Below are 13,779 nucleotides of genomic sequence, written 5' to 3' on the forward strand. Positions count from 1 at the left end.
CATGCAAACCAAACATCATTTTCTTATTCATATACCAGTTTCATTCTCAAACAATAGTCTATTCACTCACATACTACTTGGGTGTGAGGGGTTCTGATGAACCACCGAGGAAGAAAAAACCTGGTATGTAAGATTCAGTATGAAGACTCCCTTTGTCTCTTTTGGAGGAAGGCAAGAGATTTTAATAGATAGCAAATGTAGACCACCTTCTACTCTGGCATACCAAGTTACAGGTTTTCATTACATATACAAACAAAAGGTTAACTACCTCATTAAATTTTCACTTCTACTTTTAAAAGGTGAATGGATGAGATAAACTTCTGGAACTTAGTCTGTTTCTTTATCAACTCTAGTTACCGTTTTGGAAACGAATGTGGAATAAGCACCAGGGAAATGATAGGGAGAATAGGCATGCTAAATGCTATTTGGCAAAATACCCTATCCCCAGATATTTATTAGGGATAAATAAGCAATGGCCTGCTGTCTTATCATTGGAAGAGGCCTTGCTACCCTGTGCCAAAAATTCAATTAGGCTTAAAAACAATCTTGGAAGAACGAGGGGTCAAAAACACAGCACTGTCGTCTTTGAGCTTACCTAGGGAACATACTATCTACATTACAAGGTACAAAATTACATTCCTGTGTGACATTTAGAGCACCTGGACAAAAAGGCAAAAATAAGGTCAAGCCTAGGTCATATTGTGACGTGGATAAAATTTGTTTTGAGAAACTTCTACCTTTTTAGCCAGGCAGGCTTTGTTTGGCCTTTAGTCAGACTACGTGCCACCCTCACCCCCAGCCCCACCCCCATCAGCACATTTCTCCCCCATTGTAGCCTCTCACCAAGGGCTATGCTCCCAGGGAACTGAAGTTTTAAATATTTCCAATCATTACCACATTCTTTGGCCCACCAATAAAATCTCATTACTTGCATGGTTTCTTTCATGAAGACCCTGCTCCATGCTTCCTAATGACTAGTAAATCTGATAATTTGTGCTGATTTACTGACAGGGCCTAATATGCTTCTTTTTTTTTTTTTCCCCCTGAGACAGTCTTACTCTGTTGCCGGGGCTAGAGTGCCAGTGCCGTGGCGTCAGCCTAGCTCACAGCAACCTCAAACTCCTGGGCTCAAGCAATCCCTCTACCTCAGCCTCCCAAGTAGCTGGGACTACAGGCATGCACCACCATGCCCGGCTAATTTTTTCTATATATTTTTAGTTGTCCAGCTAATTTCTTTCTATCTTTAGTAGAGACAGGGTCTCGCTCTTGCTCAGGCTGGTCTCGAACTCCTGAACTTGAGCGATCCTCCTGCCTCGGCCTCCCAGAGTGCTAGGATTATAGGCGTGAGCCACCTCACCCGGCCCCCTAATATGCTTCTTACGTTCTGGAAGCTAATTGCCCTGGGAACATGTAAGACAGGGTGATAATCAAATGATGAGACTTTCAGTGTCATGGATGGTACAATGAGAGAGAGAATTGGGTTGGTAAAAAAATAGTTGCCTGCTTTATCTACATGTACAGCAAAACTTGAATAGGTTCTTATCTGAACTAATGACAACTTTACTGTAGATCAAGTTCATAACAAGTTAACATGGTAATAATGCTTGCCTTCTCAGTTTACACAGAGATGATGGTGAAGGTAAGATCAATAGGTACATACTCAATAAAAGTTTATTGTCTCAACCAGAAGCAACAAATAGACTATTATTCTTCATAACCTTTCAGGTGAGAATTTAAAATTAATCACAAATAAAGTGATAGTAAACTGCAGCTAGATGCTTTTGGTTTAGTTTACAATACTTCAACCATTAGGCCATAATTCCTGAGTTAATACCTATAACTGAATAATTTCAAGGTAATATTTTTTGTGTAACAAATAAAAAGGACCTGCTCTCATGGAGCTTATATATTATGGTTCAGGAAGACGGTCACAAAAGCAAAAAAATAAACAGGATAATATCAGATCATGATAGGAGTCACAAAGAAAACAAGTTGATGGCAGCAGAGAACACTAAATTAAGTTGGGCAGTAAGCCAAGGCCTCAGTGAGGAGATGCCTTGGAACTGTGACATGAATTGTAAGAACTCCTCACTGCCCCCCCCAATCCCTACTCAAAGATCTAGAAGAAGGGTGTCAGGCAGAGAGAACAGCAAGTGCAAATGCCCTAAGACACGTTGATGGCAGGGAAAGAAGGCCAGCATGATGCAAACATAGTGAAGGCAATGGAAAATGGTCAGAGATGAAGGCAGGGTCCGGAGCATGGAAGGTCTTAAAAACTAAGGTATGAAATACAGATTTTTTTTAAAAAATCTTTTTTTTTTTTATTATTCTTATTTCAGCATATTGTGGAGGTACAAAAGTTTAGGTTACGTTTATTGCCCTTACCCCCCACTCCAGTCAGAGCCTCAAACGTGTCCATACCCTAGACAGTGTGCATTGCATTCATTATGTATGTATACACCCATCCCCTCCCCCACCCACATCTGCCTGCCAGACACCCGATCAATGTTATTCCTAAACGTGCTCTTAGGTGATGATCAGTGAAACCAATTTGATGGTGAGTACATGTGGTGCTCATTTTTCCATTCTTGGGAGACTTCACTAAGTAGAATGAGTTCCAACTCTTTCCAGGAAAATACAAGAGGTGCTATATCACCATTGTTTCTTATAGCTGAGTAGTACTCCATGGTATACATATACCACATTTTATTAATCCACTCATGTATTGATGGGCACTTGGGTTGTTTCCACATCTTCGCAATTGTGAATTTGAAATACAGATTTTATTCTATGTCAGTTATCACAAAAATGCAGGATGTGATAATGGCAAATGAATGCAAATTATATTCTAACTAGACTCCCACATTTTGTACTATATACCATTATTATTTATGAAAGCTTTGCACCTCTTGAGGTTTTCAAAGCCATTATCGCTACAAAGAAGAGTAAAATTCACTGAGAGTTGAAGGGAAGAGTTCTGCCCCTAAATTGAACTCAACTCCTGCACAAACCAAAAAGCAACAACAACAAAAAGGACTATGGAAAAACCCCTTTGGTATTAACTGCCAAGAACTTCCCATCAAATAAACCCAAATTAGTCATAGCTTTTATCTATGACTCTACACAGACAAGAGCCAACAAGATTAAAGCAACCTCTTTCTAGGGTGAAAGAATGGGATTTTTGTACCTGGATTAACCTGAGTGGTGCCCTACACTTATCACATTTGATGTCATCTAATTATAAAGTAAATATCTGTTTACACAGATGTATATAAGTCTTGATTTGTCAAGAGACTATATTTCATGGCAAACCTATAAATGGAATCCATTCTTCATGTGTCAAAGTTGTCCCTTCTCGAAGGAAGAAGACTGAAGCTCAAAGAAGATAAAACTACAATTATTTAATAGCAGATCCATCACTAATATATTACCTTGTAACTAGCTGAACTGAAATGAAAACAATGTCTTTCCTCACTCATTGATAGCCTATTAACAATCTGATACAGATTTCACAACTTTAAACACTCTTCTATATTATCAAGAATTAGGCGCCGGGCGCAGTGGCTCACGCCTGTAATCCTAGCACTCTGGGAGGCCAAGGCGGGTGGATTGTTCAAGGTCAGGAGTTCGAGACCAGCCTGAGCGAGACCCCGTCTCTACTAAAAATAGAAATGGAAAATTATCTGGACAACTAAAAATATAGATAGAAAAAATTAGCCGGGCATGGTGGCGCATGCCTGTAGTCCCAGCTACTGGGGAGGCTGAGGCAGTAGGATCCCTTAAGCCCAGGAGTTTGAGGTTGCTGTGAGCTAGGCTGATGCCACGGCACTCACTCTAGCCCGGGCAACAAAGTGAGACTCTGTCTCAAAAAAAAAAAAAAAAAAAAAGAATTAGGTACTTCATCAGAAATGGATAGCTTTATACAAATTCTACCACAAAAATATTAGAGTCCTAAAAGATGATGGCCTCAACTACATTGCTTTAAAACAAACCCTCCATCCTTTTTTTTAACCCTTCCAAGTGACAGCATATGGGGGGTGGGGGGCAGTGATCTTAGTGATCTTGGTCATATTTTCCCTTCTTGACATGTGCTAAAATCAATTTATATGATCGAAGAAGTTAAAAAAATTAGCATTAAATGCTGTTAGTTATTACTAGCATTATAAAGTTAGATAAGTCAGAATTATATACTTTACTCATTCAATACCAAGGCCTTTATATTACTAGTACTCAAAATTGGGAAGTCTTGAGCAGTCTCTCGAGCCACTTATGGGAGGAAATGCTCAAGGGACAGAGGAACATTTTCAGACTTAATCTCCCCTTTGAAAATCCCTGCAATAGAAAAATCACTGTTATTGATGAAAGTGTGGCAGGAACCTTCCATGAGCTAACACAAAGAAATAAGGAGAAACGCTTTGTGATTTTACGTTATAAAGGACACACTACCATTTTGTAGCAAATGCAGAAATCTTTATAGCTATTTTAAAAGATTATGGAGAGCATTTTTGATATGCACATTCGATTCTTTCTAAAGTTCTTTCCTTCTTTCTAACATTAGGTTACTTTCTTCATATGCCGTAGGTATTATATAATTTAAAGACTAGTTCATATTTTCACTTTTGATTTGAATTCTAGTCTACAAAGTAAAAACTAATGCCCCTGGGTCACATCACACATCTAAAAGGTGACAAGATGGTCTGGCATTATAGTCTCCTTCCAGGTGAAGTTTGGAAAATCATTCTAGCCCCTACTTAGCTCCTTGTATCTTAAGAATCACCAATTATTTGACATAAAACTGAATACACTGCCTAATTATCACTCTGTTGGTAATGGTTCACACAGTGGCCAACTCTGCCCTGGGGCAGTGATGCTTCTGCTCTGCACCCTCTCAGGACCTGACATTACTCTTTCCTTTTTCTTCACAGCAGATCCTGTGTCAAGGGTGTTTCTGCTTAGCTCGTGATTAGAAGTTACAGTATGTTTATTCCAATTAACTAGAGAATAACTTCAACACTACCACGTTCATAGTTACTCATACTCATCTTTTCTGGCCACAGAGAAAGTTCAGGCCATCATTTTTTATTAAGAAAAAGGACCAAGCCTTCCATTAATCATTAATCTGAAATATCATAAATTATTAATATCAATGAGACAGATCTAGGATTTCCAGATGCTGCTACATCTTAGGAGCACAAATATAAAAATGGCAAGCCAAGAGTTGTCAAGTCACTCTCTAATTCAATAAAAATAAGAATTGAGTTAGCATTCACTACCTGTTTATCACCTGGCTAGATACTAAGGGATGTGAGGCTACCATATTATAGCTGTGGGGGGGGGGGTGATATAAAGTATATATACTACAACATATAATACATGGAAATAGTATGTAATACATGGATGGCTCTTTCCTAAAAGGGGTTATAAGTTCATTGAAGGAACTATGGAAACGAAGAGAAATAGTTTCAACAGTGAAGGCTGGTGCAAGACTAAATGATAAAAAACAGGTAGGAATCAAGATGGCTTCCTAAAAATTGAGCTGGGCTGTCTACATTGTTCTTATCAATGACTGATAACGCCGCCTATCAATTGAGCTAAACCTCAGTGGAGAATTATATACTCTATAAACAGGCTAAATGTAAATTTTTTCAACACTATCATGTTCTAATTAGGCTCTTCAAGCATCTTACAAAGATGCTACAATAGAGTAAAATTAAACTTTAAATGGTTTTTAAAAAAAAAAAAATAAAGCAAAAGGAGAATAAAAATGGGAAGAGAAAAATGGTGAAGTGAAATGAATAAACAGAATTCATGCCTGAAGTCCTACAGGAGTACTAGGGATGTGCAAAAGCCTTGGCTCTAAAAATGTTAGCAGCAATGAGTAGCAGAGTACCAAAGCTCCATCCTTTGCCTTCACATGGCATGAACTAATGCTTAACCCCTAAGTAAAAAAATGACATGAAATCATAAAATGTTTTATCCATTGAGCACTATTTCTTTTTGTAAATGAGAGGCATGAAAAATATTCCTTGTTAGAATCATTGAGATATTCAACGTGACGGGTAAAAGATTGATGAGAAAAAGGATGTCTGCATATATTGTCTTCCCTCACAAACAACTTATTAATTCCAAAGAAGAGGTAAGCTCACAGTAGAGAAACCTGACAGATGCCATTTTAATCAAGTGAGCAAAGTTTACTAACAGTAATGAGAAAAGGTGACATCAGATGCCTTAATTCCTGCCCAAAATGCACAATTTGAATTTATTCACAAGCAAACATCAGACAAACCCAAACTGAGGAAGATTCTACAAAATAGCCAGTCTAAACTTTCCGAAGATGTCGATGTCATGAAAAATAAAGACTAAGGAACCATTCTAGATTTTCATGTTCAAAGCCAAGAAAAAAATTCTATAAAGGACATTATTGTGACTATGAGCAAAATTCGAAAATAAGTCTGTGTTAAAAGTGTTCTATCTGTGCTAAATTTCCTAATTTGGATAATTACACAGTAGTTACATAAGACAATGTCTCTCCCTTAGGAAATACACACTTAAATAATTATGGTTTAAAAAACAAAGCATGGTATTAGAAACTTATTCTCAAGAGAATGTGTTAAAGCAAATATGGCAAAATGGTGAAGAGTATATGAAAGTTCTTTGTGCTATTCTTAAAACTCTCCCATAAATGAAAATTATTTCAAAATAAAATGTAATTGTTTTAGTAAATGCTAACAAAAATATGAGAAACTTACAAACTTGAACACTCTTGTCCTCATGACTAAAGAATTATATCTGGATTTCCACAAGCCAAAAATACTTTGCTAGCATCAACTTTTTATTTATGATATGATTTATTTACCTCTAGATAATAGAAAATAGAAAGCCATCAATAACACTCAAGTTGGTTGTTCATAAGGGACAGGCTGAAAATCACAGTAAGGTGTTTTAAGTTACAGATATTATATGTTTAGGTCTTTTTAAAAAAATACATGTATATTGAGGTCTTTCATTTAGTTAAACAAACAAAAAAATCCTACATGTCTCAAATCACGTTTTAAATTTAAAAGAATAGCCTCACCACTCTGTGTAGCAAACAACATAAGCTTGGATACGCAAAAAGTTTTACAGAGTCACCATTTTATGACAGAGTTTATCTGTAATTTTAAGTTATTAGGAAAAGCAGAGGGAACAATGGAACATAAATTCCTACTAATTTAAACTTCATATTTTCCAGCTCTAGTTTACATTCCTCTTTTAACTCAGAGTTTTCCCAGTGTCATAAACATTGCATGGTCGATTTCAGACCCAGAAATTGACATTTAATCTAGCAAAAGGGCTGATTGTCCATGATGGAAAGTTTTGTGTTCTACCTTTAAAAGTTCTGCATAATGTAAAATCCTAACCTTCCTTCAGGAACCAATAACAGAGTTTAATCTACCATTTTGTACTATTTAAGTTAACATAAAATCCCATTAAGCACAGAAAACTAAAGGTTGATCTGTGAACATTTTAGGAAAAATAAGTGGATTATGAAATTAGAAGATTAAACTCTTAATAATTGCATGGTGTTGGGCAAGTCAATGAAAGTATCTAATGCTCAGTTTCTTCATCTATAAGAAGATGAGATTTGACTAACCAGTTTCTCATGAGAAATGACTTGTAACTCTTGTAATGAGTTACAACTAATGACTTGTAACTCTTTAACTATGCTCTTATCTCATATTTTTATCTTGGTTTTGATGAATTACCCAAAATCTCAAAAAAAGATTTCCTTGTTTGGCTGCCTTCATAATCATATTAACTAGATAATTACAGGAGTAGGGTCAGACTGGAAATCCGTGGTTACTCATGTGATAAGAAATATTCAAACACACTGATGAAATCCAAAGTCAGATTTATTCCTGGTAAATACCAGCTTAAACCAGGGAGGAAGACAATAGCAGGAAAAAGCAATTAGCAATTGCATCGTTGGGAATCTAACAATATATATAAATATGTGCCATATTATTTATAACCAAATGAAGACTAAATATTTAATTGACGGAAAAAAAGTACAGCTACAAGCACATGATTAAGATGAAAATGATCTAAATTGAACACCTTCTGAAATATTGCCTTTAAGGTATATACAATACCTACTATGCTTGAGATAGGTACTGCTACCATGAGTTTCCCAACAAACATCTTTAGTGTGTCTTTGAATCTTGTGTTCAGTTCAAATCTTTTATGAAATCAGCCTGGCCACAAAGAAAAAGTGATCTTAAGGAAAGTTACAATGCGAAGCAGTATTTAAGAATAAAAAGCACTACCAACCACAACAAAACTCATGCATGAGTATGCTGAGGTACAAAATCAAGGCCACCTTAGGTCTCAGGAACCAGGATCCTTTAGGGTTATATCAGGAGGTCACAATGTCCATGTATAATTGCAAGTAAAGGCAGTATATATGGAATATAAAATGGTGGAAATTCATCTAAATTCCTTTGGCACTCAGTGATAAATGCAATGCCAGAGGTCTCTTGGGAGATATTAACCTGGAATAACACACCATGGAAGAGGAAGGACCTCATAGGCTGGATTTCCTCACTTTTATATCCTAAGACCTTGGGGACACGGCTTTCCAATAAAACAGTACAAAATACGTAAAAATAAACATGAATCTTTACACTAATTGACACATTTCAGACTTTACATGACAATGTGCAATCTAATGTAAAATATTAGTTTATTCAGAAAAAGTGTTCTGTTTGTAAAACTGGGTGGATAAAGTCACCTCAACACAAACTTATAAATCTTTAGAAAGTTAAGAAAAAACAATGTTTCTAAACAGGAAGTCCCACTCAAGAATCTGAAATAATCACTTCAGTATATTGGACTCAGCACCACCAAAAAAAAAAAAAAAAAAACACTAAGAAGCTCCCGGCATAGAGGGCCCCACACCCTCAAGTCATCCTTCCCTATTACTTTGTTCATACCTCAGTCATAGCATTTATGGCCCTGTATTATAGTTTGTTTGGCTACAATTTGCCTGGATTCCTGCCTACTTCCTTATGCGGCCAATATAGTGCCTGCAGTACTAATGGGTGTGTGTCTTCATGTTGTGAGCTTAAACTTCTGATGCCCAGTCTTGTCTTAGTCTTTAGGATTTCAGTCCTGCTACATCTTTCCAACTTTGCTGTTTGCATTGCCTGGCTTGGCTGGTACCAAATGACAACTTGTGTTCTCCCAGGTTTGACTTCTGTAGCTATCTCACTGTATCAACGAAAGCTGCATCCTAGCTCAGACCCCAGGAACTTGCCCTGGACTTGACTTCTTTAGTGCAATTTATACTGTAAGGATCAAAAGAATATAAGCAGACTAAGTTTTGATCCATATAAAGGAAAATATTTTATGAATCAGAGATGATTATACAGTGGCTACAAGAGTTGACTATGGAATAGGCAGAGCTGGGTTCAAATGCAACTCCACTACTGGGTACCTGAGGAGCTTGTAATTAAACCCCTCTAAGTGTAAATCTTGCCAGCTATGGAATGGGAACACTAATCATCTTAATGAAAATGTATTTCACAGAGCTGTAAATAATGACTTGGGAGATTTACATGACATTATGTATGTAATGTATTAACAGTCCCTACCATATGGGAATCAATATGGGCACATACCTGGTCAACTATCAGAAACTGGATATGACATTTTATTTTCCAAACCTAAGATTTTATTATGAATCCTTGAAACATCATATGCAAGAAACTGTCAAGTTCCTAATGATATTTAATGGGATCTTTTAAAAAATTTTCCTACCTTGTTTTAAAACATATCCGCAAATTCATTAACACATCTCCCACCAAAAGGTGGAGCCCAATATCCCTCCTGTTGAATATGGGCCAGCCAAAGTGACTCATTTCTGCCATATATAAAGCAGTAGCAGTACACTGTGTGAGTTCAGGGGCCAGGTCAAAAAAGGTGGTACTGCTTCTGTCTGGCTTTCACTTGCAACATGAGCCTTGGAAGTCCTTATTCTACATGTAAGAAGGCTACCCTGAGGGACCATGCTGGAGAGATCATGGGGAGAAAGAAATGTGCAAAGAACCCAATGTCATCTTCCTATTGTTTGGGTGTTTCCAGCATCAACCAGGAGACCTGTGAATGAGCCTTCAGATGACTACAAGCCTTCAAGCCACCCTGGCTGACACCAAGTGAAACAGTGACGAGCTAGCCCATCTACACAAATTGCACAGTCATGAGCAAAATAAATGGTGTCATTTCAAGCCACTAACATTTGCGTTGATTTGTTACACAACACAACACTTCCTTATCCATTTCTTCTATAAAATACTGGACAGCACAGTTGTCAGACACTTAGTAGAACAAAGAAAGTAGCATTCTGTAATAAAGTATTAAAACTCCCTAAACCTGAGAACTTTTAGCAACAAGTTGGTCCTATTTATTTCAACCAGAATGTACACCTCAATTTCCATTCTAGATAACTTTATTTTCAATGTTGAACTTTACAGCAGAGATAAAAGATCAAGAGTCAAAATGAACTTTGGCAAGAACATTCAATATTCAGATGACTTGGGATGTGGCAATATGCAAAAACACAGTCAGATTTTTGTCAGCAGCCTGTATTTACAGGATATAAAACCCACATTCTAGTCAGCTGTGATGCCAAGCAGCACTTTTCCCTCCTGGTCCCCTTCCCACTTTCCCACTGGAAAAGGACTCCAGCCTGCTGCTCAGCAGCGCAGTTCAGAAGGTTTCCACGTCACATTTCAGAACCAATTACTTGGATACAAGTTCAGCCTTTTTTTTTTTTTTTTTTTTTTTGGCAAAAGGAATTTATTTCCCAACTAGTGTGCTTCCTTCCATTCCACATCCTGTGCCACTGCAGTGCCCGGGGGGGGGGGGGGGGGGGGGGGGGCCGGGGCACCACACCTGGTCGAGCTAACTCTTTTTCAAGATATGAATGACTAGGAGAGAGAGAATCTAACTAATAAGAGAATATAATCAATAACCTGTGAGAAATAATAAACTGAAGAGTTAGTTGCAATGCTCAGCAAGTTTGTCATTCTAGTAAACATACTCTTAACTGAACTTCCCAGTCAAAAGAGAATTCATGGCCTTCATATATGACAAGATCTTAAAAGATTGTGTCCACGTATCATGTTAGGAGGACTTTATTCAGATTTATGTTATCGGTGAGGAAGCTTTTAATGACAAGGAGTAGAAAACCCAATTCAAAGTGGTTTAAACAAAACAGAAATATATTGGTTCCCATAAACTGGAGAAATAGGGGTAGGAGAAGCTTCAGGTTTGGCTACTCCAGAAATTCAAAGATAGCCTCAAAGATCCAGGTTCTTTCAGTCTCTCTGCTCTCCTGCCCAGAATGTGGGCTTCCTCCCATGGCTCGCTGTAGGACAGCAGTCAGGAGAGTCCTTCCTTGTTCAGGTCCATCATAGTAAAGGAATGCCTTTCCCCACACAGTCAAACCCAAATCCTTGTCATTTGCCCAACTCTGCCAGCTAAGGTCATGTGTCTAACAGAGATGCCATGTGCTGAATGGCCTGGGTATGGGTTCACAAAGCCATCTCTGGCTAGAGGAGCCGGATTACCACGATGGATGTAGAGGCAGATGGGGCAATGCTCCAGGGCACACATGGCACTGCCAGAGGCCAACTTCGAAATCCACTAAAGTTCAAATTATTTACTAAGTGGCCTACTTTTGATCAATTAGAAAAAGGAATTCCTGTTTCTGATTGGATTTTGTTCCAATTCACCCTATGTCAGTTTTTATCTTAAAGTATGATTAGGGCACAGGAGGCACAGAATGCATTTTCCCATTGAAGTAATATATTTGCCATGTGCCCAAATTAGCTCTTGGCATATTTAAACCATTTATAGTAGAAGTATTTAATCTGGGAATGCATCTTTCCCTCCTTTCCCAGCGAATCAGAAAAAGTAGAAACCCATCTATAGACTATCGTGACCTGGCACCAAGATGGCAGAGACAAGGAATTCCCAAGCAACCCCCAGCAAGAGCAGCAAAAATAGTAATAACAAAATCTTCCGTAGTAGCAGCAGCACAGATGGCAGGAATGTAGGCTCCCCCGTACAAAGGCCATCTGTGCTTACAGGACACTGGTGAGTCACTTATAAAAGTGTTTTATCTGATATTTTCTTGACACTCCCCCCTCCCAAAAATCCTATTAACTAATTTTTTTTTTTAGTACAATGCTATAATGTCCTAATGATGTGGAGATGTGGATGATTCCTTTAAATCAATTCAGTTCTATGTTTTTGTTAATGAAGTTTCATTATTCTTATGCATTCTTCTTCAACAGTTTTGTTTCAGAAACTCAGAAATACTGTGACCTCACGATGATGTTTATGAAAACACTGACAACAGTAAACTGAGCTACCCCTTACAGGGTCCAGCCCCTGTTTAATCCTCCCAACAGCCGTGTGAGGTAGGTGTTACTGGCCTCAGTTCACACACATGGAAATTTAGGCTTCAGGCGCTTTGGTAATGTGCCCAAGTTCACATGATTAGAACACATTGGAAAAAGGATTCCCACAGCAGATATGAATCCAAAATCCAAGCACAGAAAATTCCAGCTAATGTAATTTGCAAACACTTTATTAAACCAGGTCAAGTTATCTTTTAAAAAGGTTTAAAACATGACCCATTTCCAATATTTCCCTTACCCCATACATTACTCATGGTATTTTGAGAAGGGAGAAAAAAATTATGTTCCAAGAAAAATGTTTCCCTCCACTTTCCTTTGGTTCTGAAATAGTAACCCGTGGTGCCCACCAAGGTTTCTGTGAACAGGATATTGACCTCACCAGAGCTGACAAATTGCCCTTCTGTACTCCATTTCCCAACAATGCCCGATGACAGGTCACTGTACAACATTATTATTATAGTTGGCACTAAACCAAGCAGATAATTGGTTCATTCTCTGTTCACCAAAAGCTGAAATTCTACCCAAGCAACCAACTGACAGGAATGTTGGCATCAGAGGTGAATTGAGACGTTATCCCCCAGATCAGGGGTTCTCAGACCTTAATGTGCATGAGAAACACCTGGGGGTCTTCTTAAAATGCAGGTTCTCCTTCAGTAGGTCTGCAGCAAGCCTGACATCCTGCATTTCTAACAAGCACTCAGGTGAGACTGACTCTGCCACTCCAAGAGCCTACACTTTCAGAAGCAATCACTGGGTTCCCAGGAGAACTCCCTGAGAACAAAGAAAGCGTGCCCTCTCCAAATTACAGCAGCAAACGGAACACTCCAATTACAGCCACAGGTTGCCAATATTAATCTTAAATGGCACAGTATCCTTTTCCAAATTGCTATGATCAGATTGGTGTTTTTACTTACTGCCTTTCTGAATTTGTTGCTGCCTCGTGGAGCGTGTTTTCCAAAGAGCATTCATTCAGTACATATAGTGCTGGTCAAGTTTGGGAAATGTATTCTTTTTGAGGAGACACATGCATATTTAAAATTGATATATACTCTAATACAAAAATAAAAGTTACTTAGCCAAAGGTTTCTCAAAGTAATTTGGCCATGGAATCTTCTAACTCTCTAGCTCTTGCTAAGATCCTATTAATACTGTTAATATTATTATCGTTCTATTGTCCTATATATATTTGGAGGAGACAAACATATTTGGAGAATCCAAAGTATACAGCTTAATTTATTTATTTATTTATTTTTAGAGACAGGGTCTTGCTCTGCCAGCCACGCTGGAGTGCAGTGGCCACATCATAGCTCATCGT

The 13,779-nt window shown here is 38.0% G+C and overlaps 1 protein-coding gene across 1 annotated transcript in view; it reads right to left on the bottom strand.

The window, feature by feature from the left end:
* ARHGAP42 (Rho GTPase activating protein 42) overlaps positions 1-13,779 on the bottom strand; it is a 277,047-nt gene that overhangs the window by 144,424 nt on the left and 118,844 nt on the right. The gene's annotated exons all lie outside the window — the stretch shown is intronic.

Source organism: Lemur catta, chromosome 7 (genome assembly GCF_020740605.2).
Source record: "Lemur catta isolate mLemCat1 chromosome 7, mLemCat1.pri, whole genome shotgun sequence".
NCBI classification, from domain to species: domain Eukaryota; kingdom Metazoa; phylum Chordata; class Mammalia; order Primates; family Lemuridae; genus Lemur; species Lemur catta.